Source organism: Mirounga leonina, unplaced genomic scaffold (assembly GCF_011800145.1).
Source record: "Mirounga leonina isolate KUSES-001 unplaced genomic scaffold, KU_Mleo_1.0 Mir_98, whole genome shotgun sequence".
NCBI classification, from domain to species: domain Eukaryota; kingdom Metazoa; phylum Chordata; class Mammalia; order Carnivora; family Phocidae; genus Mirounga; species Mirounga leonina.
The window spans coordinates 399,521-411,989 of record NW_023270921.1 but is presented as its reverse complement, the minus strand read 5'-3'; the positions used below and the strand labels follow the sequence as shown (position 1 = coordinate 411,989).

Sequence of the window (12,469 nt, the reverse complement as noted above, 5' to 3'; positions counted from 1 at the left end):
ATTTAACCTTCATTCAGTGATCATTCATTCATTTTTCAGTTACTGAATTCCTACTATGTACAGACAGTGCTTCTAATTATTTAGATATGAGTTATAGTTTGATTTTTATAATTAGCAGATGTTTAAAAAAACACACACAAAAAAGTGTATCCACTCTTGAAGCATCTCAACAGGAAATCAGTATTTTAGGAAAAATTACAAAGATTGTAAGAAACACAAAATGATGATTATCACATATGCATAAAGAACAGGTGAAATGCTGATCAAAGCACCACCTGGGCAATTTTAAATTAGTTTTCAATGGGAGGAGGGGATCTTTTTCACGTTTTGATAGGTACATTTTTAAGAAAAATAAACTTAGGTCTATCAAATATGAAGTTGAAATAAGATATCATTTTTGAAATATATTGGAAACAGTTCAAAAAATTTGTTTCTGCAGCTCTAGATGGAATAGAGGACCCATAGGTGACTAAACTCTGCACAAAGCAATGAGGAAGAAAATAAAACCTACATACAGATACGTTTGTGGTTGTATTGTTTATTTTTTCTGTGACTAGGAAACAGGACATGTACTCTGCAGCTGAACTAAATTATTTTAACAACTTTTTCTCTTTCCTCTAAATGCTGTGCATTATCTGTTAGCTTGAGAAACCAAAGGAAACTTAATTTTATGTGTCAACTTGATTGGGCCACAAGGTGCCCAGATATTTGGTGAAACTTTATTTTGGATGTACCTGTAGGGTGTTTTGGATGAGATTAACATTTGAATCAGGAGACTGAGTAAAGTAGATTGCTCCAGTCTGCTGAAGGCTTAATACACCAAAAAGGCTGAGTAAGAGGGAACTCATCCTGCCTGAGTGCCTTTGGATGGAGATAATCAGGTTTTTCCTACCTTCAGACTCAAACTGAAACACTGAATCTTCCTTGGTCTCCAGCCTACCAACCTATGGACTGGAACTATGCCATCCTGGGTGTCTAACCTGCTTATGCACCCTGCAGACCTTGGGACTTTCCAGCCCCATAATTGCATGAGCCAATTCTTTATAATAAGTCTATTTCTATAGATGTACAAATCTAGATCTATATTATCTATTTAATTTACTAATATTTATATAGATCTAGATTTGTACATCTGTAGATAGATGTAGGTATCTTCTATTGGTTCTTTTTCTCTGGAGAAGACTGACTAAAACAGTCACACTTGGTACAGTGAAACCCCTTGGGATGCTTCTTGTCAGTATCTTTTTAAAATACAATCTACTCCCCTTTTACGAAGATGACACTGAAGGCTAAGAAGGAAGCCCCTGCCCCTCCCAAAGCCAAAGCCAAAGCAAAGACTTTGAAGGCCAAGAAAGCGGTGCTGAAAGGCATCCACAGTCACAAAAAAGAGAAGATCCGCACGTCACTTACATTGCAACAACCCAAGACACTGCATCTGTGAAGGTAGCCCAAATATCCTCAAAAGAGCACCCCTAGGAGAAACAAGCTTGATCACTATGCCATCATCAAGTTCCCCCTGACTACCGAGTCAGCTATGAAGAAAATAGAAGACAACAACACACAAGGTCAACACCTTGATCAGGCCTGATGGAGAGAAGAAGGCGTATGTTCAATTGGCTCCTGACTATAATGCTTTCGATGTTGCCAACAAAATCGGAATCATCTAAACTGAGTCCAGCTGGCTAAATTGAAAGATAAATTTTTTCACCAAAAAAAAAAAAAAATATATATATATATATATATATACACACACAATATACTCTTGGGGCCCCTGGGTGGCTCAGTCGGTTAAGTGTCTGCCTTCAGCTCAGGTCATGATTCTGGGGTCCTGGGATCAAGTCCTGCATTGGGCTCCCTGCTCAGCAGAGAGTCTGCTTCTCACTCTCCCTCTACTGCTCCCCCTGCTTGGACTCTTTCTCAGGCAAATAAATAAATTAATTAATTAATTAATTAATCAATCAATTAATTAAATAAAATAATAAAATAAAATATAATCTACTCTTAAATCTCAGTGCAAAAACAAACAAACAAAAGCCAAACCAAAACCAACCAAAGAATGAGAGAAAAGTTTAATGGTTAAAAGCCCTATAATTAAGCTATACTCCAGGGAGGGACAATATATGAGAACTTAAAAAACTTAAAATAAATTAAAAAAAAAAAACTTACCAGGAAATTTGATATAAGCCCAAATCACAATAGTCTATTTCATTTGAATTCGAGAGAAAAAATATTTTAGGACATTCAGTCACAAAACCCACTGAATAGACATTTAGTTATGGTGAGTGTATGAAGGTATGAATATATATAGTATATTATTCAAATTTCTTGGAAGGTACTTGAGATTATGTGCATTAAAAAATGAAATATCACTCACTAGAAATCTTAAAATACCATCATTTCCATCCTACTATTTTGTAAAGTTTAATATAGATTCCCATCTTGATCTCAGGTATTTTCTTTCTAATGGCATTTTTGTACTTCGACGGTAATAAAATTTGAAGCAAAGGTGCCCTTTTTGAGGGAAACAACAGATTACAGTATGATTACGATTAGCATTTTCTTTCTTCTCTATGAAGACTATGGCACTGAGGCCTCGACTTACGTAGCTTCCCATGTCCTTTGCACTTTCATTCTGTAGTTCTTCCTTCAGACACTGGACTGAACACAAGCTCCATAAAGTGAAGGTTCTTTCTGGTTGTGCTTGCCTTATATCTTTAGCATTTAAAATAGTCTCCAGCCCGTGGGAAAAGATAAAAAATTTGTGGATAAGTAAATAACAAAATAGTGCATAAGAAAAATTCAACAGGATCTATTCAGGCAGATTTGTATTAGAAGACAGGACTTGAGTGAAATCTTAATTTGTGAAATTTTGCTACACTATCTAAACCTTACAGGTAATACTAAGAATCAGATAAGGATCAGGTGTTTCTAAATATATCTAAAACAATATACATTTTTTTTTTAAAGATTTTATTTATTTGACAGAGAGAGCACAAGCAGAGGGAGAGAGAGGGAGAAGCAGGTTCCCCGCTGAGCAAGGAGCCCGATGTGGGACTCGATCCCAGGACCCTGGGATCATGACCTGGGCCGAAGGCAGCCGCTTAACCAACTGAGCCACCCAGGTGTCCCAACAATATACATTTTTTAAATCAGTACCAGTTATTACTTAAGATCAGAGATCTTACTTAAGTAAAACTTTTTTTTTTTTTTTGGTATTATAGAACTTCCTTAAGAACAGAACCTCTGTTAACTTTTAAATATAAAACATGTCATACTTAACACCAAAAATTTAAGAGGATTTTCAACAACTAGAATGCCAATTGTCTTTTATAGAACTTACGCACTTTTGTGGTAAGAACAAAAAAAAAGTTTTTGAAATTGTGTGGTTTCAGAGCAGAGAGGAAGAAAGCAACAAATTTTAGAAGTTCCTCATTGCCCATCTTTTGTATAAATTTGCAGGTTTCAGCACATACATTTTTCACCTGGGTGGAAAAAGTAAAGATTTTTCCTCCTCCAGAATTATCGACCATGTAAAATATGTTCAAGAGTGTAAATGACTGAAACATTCAATTAAAGTACAGAGAAGTGCAAAATTTTTTAAAAATTAAAGTAAAAACTTCATGAGTGTGTCTGGTGGTTAGATGTTTGAGGTCTGGTATTTCCTACTGGTTATCTTGCTAAATCTTTTTTTAAACATAGTTCCTGAAGAACAATAAAAAGAAAAATTCTAATGTCCATTTCTTACCTATTTATCTTTTAACTTCTTGATTATCCAACTTCTTGGATATCTTTATCTGCCTTCTTCATAGAGTGAGTCTCTTGTCTTTGTTTCTTTGTTTTTATTCCTCTTTAGTACAGTCCCTCCCTCCTTTTCATCATCTGTGTCTCGTGTAGAGGAAATGTAGTTGCAATAATTGTATTGTGTATTTTGATTTATACTTTATCTCCTATCCTCTGGTAAATTAATTGACTAAAACCTCATACGCAGTAAGATCTTAGTGTGGTGCTTTTTTATTCAATTAAAACAAAGATCTCAGTTTCCTCATTTGCAAGTAAAGGTGGAGTGGATCTTTAGTCAGGGAATACACCTGCCCGCATTATTCCAACAAACCAGCTCTCCTTCTAGTTTCTTATCTTATTTTATCTCATTTTATCTAATCTTATTTTTTTAAGTAATCTGTACGCCCGCCGTGGGGCTCGAACTCACGACTCGGAAGTCCAGAGTTTCACACTCTTGTCAGCTGAGCCAGTCAGGCGCCGCCCCCCACCCCCTGCCCCTTGCGTTTCTTATTTTTAGAAGCGTGGCTGCACCACTCACTGAACTGCCCCGCCCCACGTGGGAATTTCAACTTCAGCTTCTTCCCTTCTGTCCCTTCCACCCCACAGCTAAGTAATCCCCCGTTCCTGTATATTCTGTCTCCTAAATAACTCCCGAATAAATCCATTTTTTCCCATCTCTTGTCTTATTTATTCCAGTCCATATGCCACAAAAAAAGCCGCGTGAACCCTTACTGGAAACTCCGATCTCTTCCCCTCCCTCCCTGTGTGAGAAGATACAAACAAGCCCGTCCTCGCCCACCCAGGACCTTTTAGACTCTGGCTCCGGCCTTCCTCCTTCGTCCTGGATTCCTCCATCATTCTCCTCCCTGACCCAATAACCAGCCGCTCTCCAGCTGTGATCCAGTTCTTGCAGCTCCTCGAACCTGCCCATGCTCTTGCGCTTGCGCATTCGTTTCTTACTGCCCGTCCTTTGCACATGCTTCCTGCTCCGTCTAAACCCCTCTTTTCTCCGCTCTTCCTCTGCCCAACTCCCGCTTGCCCTTCGGAATTCATCTTAGATGTTATTCCCACTTGTAAATCCTAATGCAGTCTGCAAGGCGGGTTCTCTGAGGAACCCTATCTTGACCCCTTCACGGTACTCACACACCATTTTATTTTTTTTTTATTTTTTATTTTTTTAAAGATTTTATTTATTTATTTGAGAGAGAGAGAGAGAATGAGAGACAGAGAGCACGAGAGGGAAGAGGGCAGAAGGGGAAGCAGACCCTCTGCTGAGCAGGGAGCCCGATGCGGGACTCGATCCCGGGACTCCAGGATCACAACCTGAGCCGAAGGCAGTTGCTTAACCAACTGAGCCACCCAGCTGCCCCACACCATTTTATTTTTAAGCGGGCGGCCCGTCGTGCTGCTGTTTCTTACTAGGAGAAACCTTTTGTTCACTCTTTTGTCTCTTTTACTTAACATTATGCCTTCCTGTAATAAGCATTAATAAAACATGTTGGAATTGGTGAGCTCACATATTTCCTTTTAGTTTTATTATTTTGATTAGGTTGGGCCTGTCCCCCTTCTTATTTTTTCTGTTTCTTCCACTTCTTCTGTCGGAGAGAAACAAACCCGGGCACTGGCAGAGTGGTAAGGAAAATTCTAATCAGCAATGCGCTACCGCATAGAGGAGAGAGCCAGTGTGAACGAACCCAACTTGGATTTGTACGGAAGAAGAAGGAGTGAATCGGGAAGAGAGTGAACATGGGCGCAGCAGAGTCAGGGAAGTGGAAAATTACAGAGTGCGCCGGAAGGGTTATTCCTTGTGAAACCCACCTGGGTTTGCTGACTGGCACGCTGATGGAGGCGAAGCTCCAAGCCTCCGACAGAGGCGGGGAGACAGGAGCTCCCTCTTCAGGTGTTGGCTGGAACAAACAGCAAATTCTTTGGGCCGCTTTCAGTTTTCTTAGTCCGGCTTTAAGGGGGTGCTAGAGTCATCCTAGGGATGTGGCCTTGAGCTTTTAGAAACTGTGCTAATGTTTGTTCAAGCCTTTCTAGGCTTGGTGGTTACCAAAGGGCAGGGGCGTGGGGGGATGGGTGAAATAGGGGTTGGGGATGAAGGAGGGCACTGGGGATGAGCACACAGGGTTGTAAGGAAGTGTTGAATCGCTACATTGTACACCCGAAACTGGAATTAAAATTAAAACTTAAGGTGAAAAAAAAGTCTTTAGAGGCCAAGGCTGAGGCTTGTCAAGAAGAGGGCTCAGAGGAATCTGGCTAGAGTTTGGTCAAGGAGGGAACCCTTGTCACTTCTTTGAGTACTTCTAGAATCTCTTTTTAATTTTTATTTTGCCTTTGCTAACGTCTCCATCCAATAGAATTGAAGCAAATTAGATGTAATTAAATAAGCCTTGGCATATTTATTTATTTAAAGAGTTGTTCATTTATTTTAGAGAGAGAGTGCACAAGTAGGGGGGAGGGAAAGAGGGAGAGAAGCTCAAGCCGACTCCCGCTGAGAGTGAAGCCAGATGCAGGCCTCCATCTCACGACCCATGAGCTAATGACCTGAGCTGAGATCACCAGTCCACCAATTAATCAACTGAGCCAACCAGGCGCCCCAAGCCTCAGTATATAATATTGGAGCATCTGGCTGGCTCAGTCGGTAGCGCGAGTGACTCTTGATCTCAAGGATCATGAGTTCAAGCTCCACCTTGGGCAGAGATAACTTTAAAAAAAATAAACCTTGATATATAATATAAATTTAACACAACTATATTAGCTTATACTGATTACACATGTAGAGTTTGGAACGGAGAGCATGTTGATATGAATTGGCACCAAGGCATTCATTTCTAACACTGATGCTATTTACTGCCCAACAATAGCTACTTATGAACAGTTTATGAATATCCCTGAAAAGTCATTGTTGGCCACTTCTAGAGTGAGTCTCCTAGCTTTCTTCTGAAGTGAGCAGTCAGTCTCTCCCATTATTCTGCTCTTATCCTTCTAAGTCTATGGTAATGATTATGATCTTACATCTTACATTTCTGACATCAGAAGGACATGTGTTCATCATTTCACTAACTTAGAAATGAAGGTAATAAAATTTTCTTTATGGTAAGCATTTTTCCACTCCAAGCTCAGAGAAAGAAGTTTTAGGGAGCATGAAATAAATGTTATCAGTCAAACTGAACAGACTTGTTAAGCCAGGAGTTTCTTTCTTTCTCTTATATTTATAGTTGTATCCTGATCAAGGACAAAATAATGTATGGACAAATTAAGCAATTCAAGATCATTTTTTTGTATATTTGATCCACTTACTAAATCATGTGGTTTATTACTTAGTATAGTTCTTCAATTTTCCTTTCTAACTCTATTTCTTGATCTGTAAATAAAAATACAAGGTCTTTCAGATAACTCAATTTAATATATCCCTCTTTATGATATGTCTAGTTGCTAAAAGTGTAGGGTCCAAGGTGATATTTTAAAACTCAATATAAAGAGCTATGTTGTAAAAGCACCAAAGGTCTGTTGTTAAGAATGCCAGTTGGGGGGGGGGGCTATGCATATGTGGGGGCCAAGAATATTTGAGAAATCTCTGTACCTCCCTCTCAGTCTTTCTGTGAACCCCAAACTGCCCTAAAAGTCTTTAAAAAAAGAAAAAGAGGAATTCCAGTTAGGTTTTTGCTATTTCTTATATTCTGATACTGGGAGAAAGAGGAAATGGGGAGATGTTGGCCAATGAGTACAAACTTGCAGTTATAGGATGAATAAGTTCTCGGGACCTAATGTATAGCTCAATGACAACAGTAGCAAGACTGTATTGTATACTTGAAAATTACTAAGAGAGTAGATCTTAAATGTTCTCACCACACATACAAAAATGGTAATTGTGTGAGACGATAAAAATGTTAACTAACACTAGTATGCTAATCATTTCACAATGTATATGTATATCAAATCACCATGTACATATCTTAAACTTACACCTAGTTAATATGTTGATTCTATCTCAGTAAAGCTGGGGAAAAAGGAGTAATCTGTTTTATCTCTAAATTCAGATTGACAGTAAGGATATTGGAAAGGAGGCTGTGTTAAAAGGAATGGAAGAAAGTGACAGATTTTTCAAGGCAACAAATAGCTTCAACTAAGTATTTTTATCATCCTTTGATTAAATATTTCAGTAGCTTATGGATGCTACCATTCTATTTTTGGAGCACTGTTATTTTTGGAAGTACGTGCTTACTTTTCAGGAAGCAGGGAAAGTAATGCCTTTAATATAAAAATTTACAGTGCGTCAAATGGGTGGGATCTCACAGGTAAGGTCAGGTAAAGGAAGAGCTCTTGTTTCTAGAGAAAGGGATTGCTTTTGGAGAGCTTTCTTAGAGAGATGAATATAAATAGGCATTGGAAAACAATCCCCAAATTATTTCTTATCAAATTCATTTAAAAAATTGGTTGCAAATTGCATGCAATCATACATATATAAGATTGGACTTAAAACAGTTTTGGGCTTAGGGATGCCTGGGTTGCTCAGTCGGTTAAGCGTCTGCCTTCAGCTCAGGTCATGATCCCAGAGTCCTGAGAGAGAGGCCCGCATTGGGCTCCTTACTCAGCAGGGAACCTGCTTCTCCCTAGGCCTGCTGCTCCCCCTGCTTGTGCTTGCTCTCTCTATATAATAAATAAATAAAATCTTTAAAAAACCCAAAAAACAGGGGCACCTGGGTGGCTCAGTTGGTTAAGCGACTGCCTTCAGCTCAGGTCATGATCCTGGAGTCCCAGGATCGAGTCCCACATCAGGCTCCCTGCTCAGCGCAGGGAGTCCTCTTCTCCCTATGATCCTCTTCCCTCTCATGCTCTCTGTCTCTCATTCTTTCTCTCTCAAATAAATAAATAAATAAATCTAAAAAATAAAAAAAAAATAAAAAATAAACAAAAAAAAAAAAAACAAAGAAACAGTCCTTTCTGCCCATGGATGCCACCGAGTAAGCATCATTAAAGTCTCCCCTCCCACTGCTGTCATGTCTAAGTCAGAATCTCCAAAGAACCTGAATAGCTGCGGAAGCTCTTCATCGGAGGTTTGAGCTTTGAAACAACCAATGAGAATCTGAGGAGCCATTTTGAGCAATGGGGAACGCTTATGGACTGTGTGGTAACGAGAGATCCAAACACCAAGCACTACAGAGGCTTTGGGTTTGTCACGTATGCCACTGTGGAGGAGGTGGATGCAGCCATGAACGCAAGGCCACACAAGGTGGATGGAAGAGCTATGGAACCAAAGAGGGCTGTCTCAAGAGAAGATTCTCAAAGACCTGGTGCCCACTTAACTGTGAAAAAGATTTTTGTTGGTGGCATTAAAGAAGACACTGAAGAACATCACCTAACAGATTATTTTGAACAGTATGGGAAAATTGAAGTGATCGAGATCATGACTGACCAAGGCAGTGGCAAAAACAGAGGTTTTGCTTTTGTAAGATTTGATGACCATGACTCTGTAGACAGGATTGTCCTTCAAAAATCCCATACTGTGAATGGCCACAACTGTGAAGTAAGGAAAGCCCTATCTAAGCAAGAGATGGCTAGTGCTTCATCCAGCCAAAGAGGTCGAAGTGGTTCTGGAAACTTGGTGGTGGTCGTGGAGGTGGTTTTGGTGGGAATGACAACTTTGGTCGTGGAGGGAACTTCAGTGGTCAAGGGGGCCTTGGTAGCAGTCGAGGTGGTGGTGGCTATGGTGGCAGTGGGGATGGCTATAACGGATTTGGTAATGATGGAAGCAACTTTGGAGGTGGCGGAAGCTCTAATGATTTTATCAACAATCAATCCTCAAATTTTGGACCCACGAAAGAAGGAATTTTGGAGGCAGAAGCTCCGGCCCCTATGGTGGTGGAGGCCAATACTTTGCCAAACCAGGAAACCAAGGTGGCTGTGGTGGTTCCAGCAGCTGCAGGAGCTACGGCAGCGGCAGAAGGTTCTAATCACTGCCAGGAAACAAAGTTTAGCAGGAGAGGAGAGCCAGAGAAGTGACAGGGAAGCTACAGGTTACAGCAGATTTGTGAACTCAGCCAAGCACAGTGGTGGCAGGGCCTCGCTGCTACAAAGAAGACATGTTTTAGACAATACTCATGTGTATGGGCAAAGAACTCGAGGACTGTATTTGTGACTAATTGTATAACAGGTTATTTTAGTTTCTGTTCTGTGGAAAGTGTAAAGCATTCCAACAAAGGGTTTTAATGTAGATTTTTTTTGCACCCATGTTGTTGATTGCTACATGTAATAGTCTAATCATGACGCTGAATAAATGTGTCTTTTAAAAATAATAATAATAAAAAAATAAAAATAAACCAATTTGGGCTTAATAAGACTAGGGAAACAAAGTGGGTTTATATATGCAAGAACAAGAATTTCCTTTAAAATCAAACAAAGAAGTCATATTTGAAATTACCACTAGAGGGCAGAAAATGGGGAAAAGGAGAATAAGAGCGGGCAGGTTTCTAGAGTCAGAATTTTCAAGCTCTTGGAACCTCTGAAAACAACTGTAATAATAACAAGAGTTAATATTTATAAAGTGCCTACTATGTGCTGCCCAATTTTTAAAATTTCCATTTTGTAAATGGGGAAATGGGTTAAATAACTTGTTCAAGGTCATATAATAAGTGAAAGATAGCACTGGATTCAAATCCAGACAATTTGACCTCAAAGTCTTTACATGGAATCACAACCTCTTTCCATGGATGACAGTCTCTTTCATTTGGGTATACTCTATTAAAAAGAAAAGTGTGTATAATCATCCTCTGAACTGTGAGACAAAGCAAGATAAATGTTCTAACTTGCTTCTACTGTGTTACCTGACAAACTAGGAATTTTGTGGGTGGTCTCATATACACACATTGGAAAACAAAAGTCTAAAAGTGTGTTTTATTAATGCTGCAAAATGCCAACACTATGAAGTTTTCTGAGTCATCTAAACTAATAAGCAGGACCTTTGATGGTATCATTATTAACAGTATAAAGGGGAGGTTAAGCCCACAATGAAAGAGGAGCTGCATTAACCCAACAGGAGACCAGAGGCCCCAGCTTGTCCTTCAGCCACATTTGTGCCATGATATAGAATGGGTGAGTCTTGATTGTTAAGACACAAACTCTCTAAAAAAAACAAAAACAAACAAACAACAACAACAACAAAAAACACAAGCTCTCTGCACTCCGTCCCATTTCTAAACTCACCAGTTGAGCACAAGGTGGAACCTGAATTTGGCCCCTTGCCTCGGCACATATAACTAGCTGAGGTAGCTCATACTCTAATACCAGCGCCCAGGAAAAGATCAGGAGACTGTCACTTCACTGCTATCAAAGAAAAGCAGCAAACTGAAAATCAAAGTCAGCAGGATTAATAGACCGGACAGAATAAGGGTCTAAAATATGCATGATTAATATTTTCAAGGAGATGCTATTTTATTTTCAATCAAAATTCAATCAGACATTTTTGGAAGAACTTAGTAATTTTATTTAAAAACATATACAGAAGAATAAAGGCTCATGAATACTTCAGGCATTTTTATTTTTAAGAAAGAAAAGAATAAAAACACATCCTGCTAGGTATGACATAGTACAAAGCCATATTACTAATAATAAAAATTGTGGTAGTTATCACAAATAAATTATAAAGCATAAAGCAGAGCTCAGGAATATATATATGCACACACTATTATAAGCACATATATAAATGTGTTGTACGGTATAGCTGAACTGTAAGGGTGAGTGCAGAAAAGTCAGATTGTCTGGTAGATGGCATTGGGAAAATGATAGCAATCCAAAAAATTACATTGGAGCCATAACTTATATCATAAATAAGATACTCCAGAAACAGTAAACATGATAATAAAAAGTAAAATTACAGAACGAAAAAAATTTAGGAGAATATATGTGTTACCTTGGAGTAGTGGAAAATCATATTGATTAAAACTCTAGGAGGACAAACCACAAAGGAAAGAAAAAAGAGAGAGACAGAGAGAGAGAGAGAAACAGGGAGAGAATAAGGGTTTAACTACAGTAAATTAAAAAGCTACTTTAATGGACAAAAACGACAAAGTTAATAAATGGTTGATAATCTGGGAGAAGATATTTGCAATGAGTAAAATAAACAAGGGGTCAGCATCTAGAATATGCCAGGAATTCCTAAAAATCAAGATGGAAAAGATAGGAAATCCAGTTTAAAAAAAGGGGCAATGAAGAATAACAGACAATTTCCACCCAGAGAAAACTACCTGGCTAAGAACTCTGGGGAGAGTTGCTCAGTTTCCCTTATAAGCAAAGACAGGCAAATGAAATTAACCATGAGATAGGACTTTACTCCCATTAGTTTGGCAAAGTGTTGAGAGCTGGACACCATCAAGTATTGGTAAAGCAGTGGGAAAGGGGGTATAAATGTGTAACCACTGCAGAGAGCAAGGTGACTTTATAGAGTAGAATTACTGTGTACAATTTGTATGTTAATTGTATTTCAATTAAAAAAAATTTAACAAACAAACCCTAAAACCATGTATAACTTATGCCCTGGTGATTCCACGCCTAGGTGTTTCCCAGAGAACCTTCTATACAGATCCATAAGGTGACAGATATGAAGACATGTGTCCATTACTGCATTGTTTTGAAAGCAAGAAATAAGTTAAACCTTGCTGTTCTTGCCAAGAGGATGAATAAGAAAGAT

The 12,469-nt window shown here is 38.8% G+C and overlaps 2 pseudogenes; both read left to right on the top strand.

Moving 5' to 3' along the window:
- The first annotated feature begins 1,276 nt into the window (after nt 1-1,276).
- LOC118006601 lies at nt 1,277-1,667 on the top strand (annotated as a pseudogene).
- A 7,116-nt stretch (nt 1,668-8,783) lies between these two features.
- LOC118006622 lies at nt 8,784-9,975 on the top strand (annotated as a pseudogene).
- Nucleotides 9,976-12,469: the final 2,494 nt, after the last annotated feature.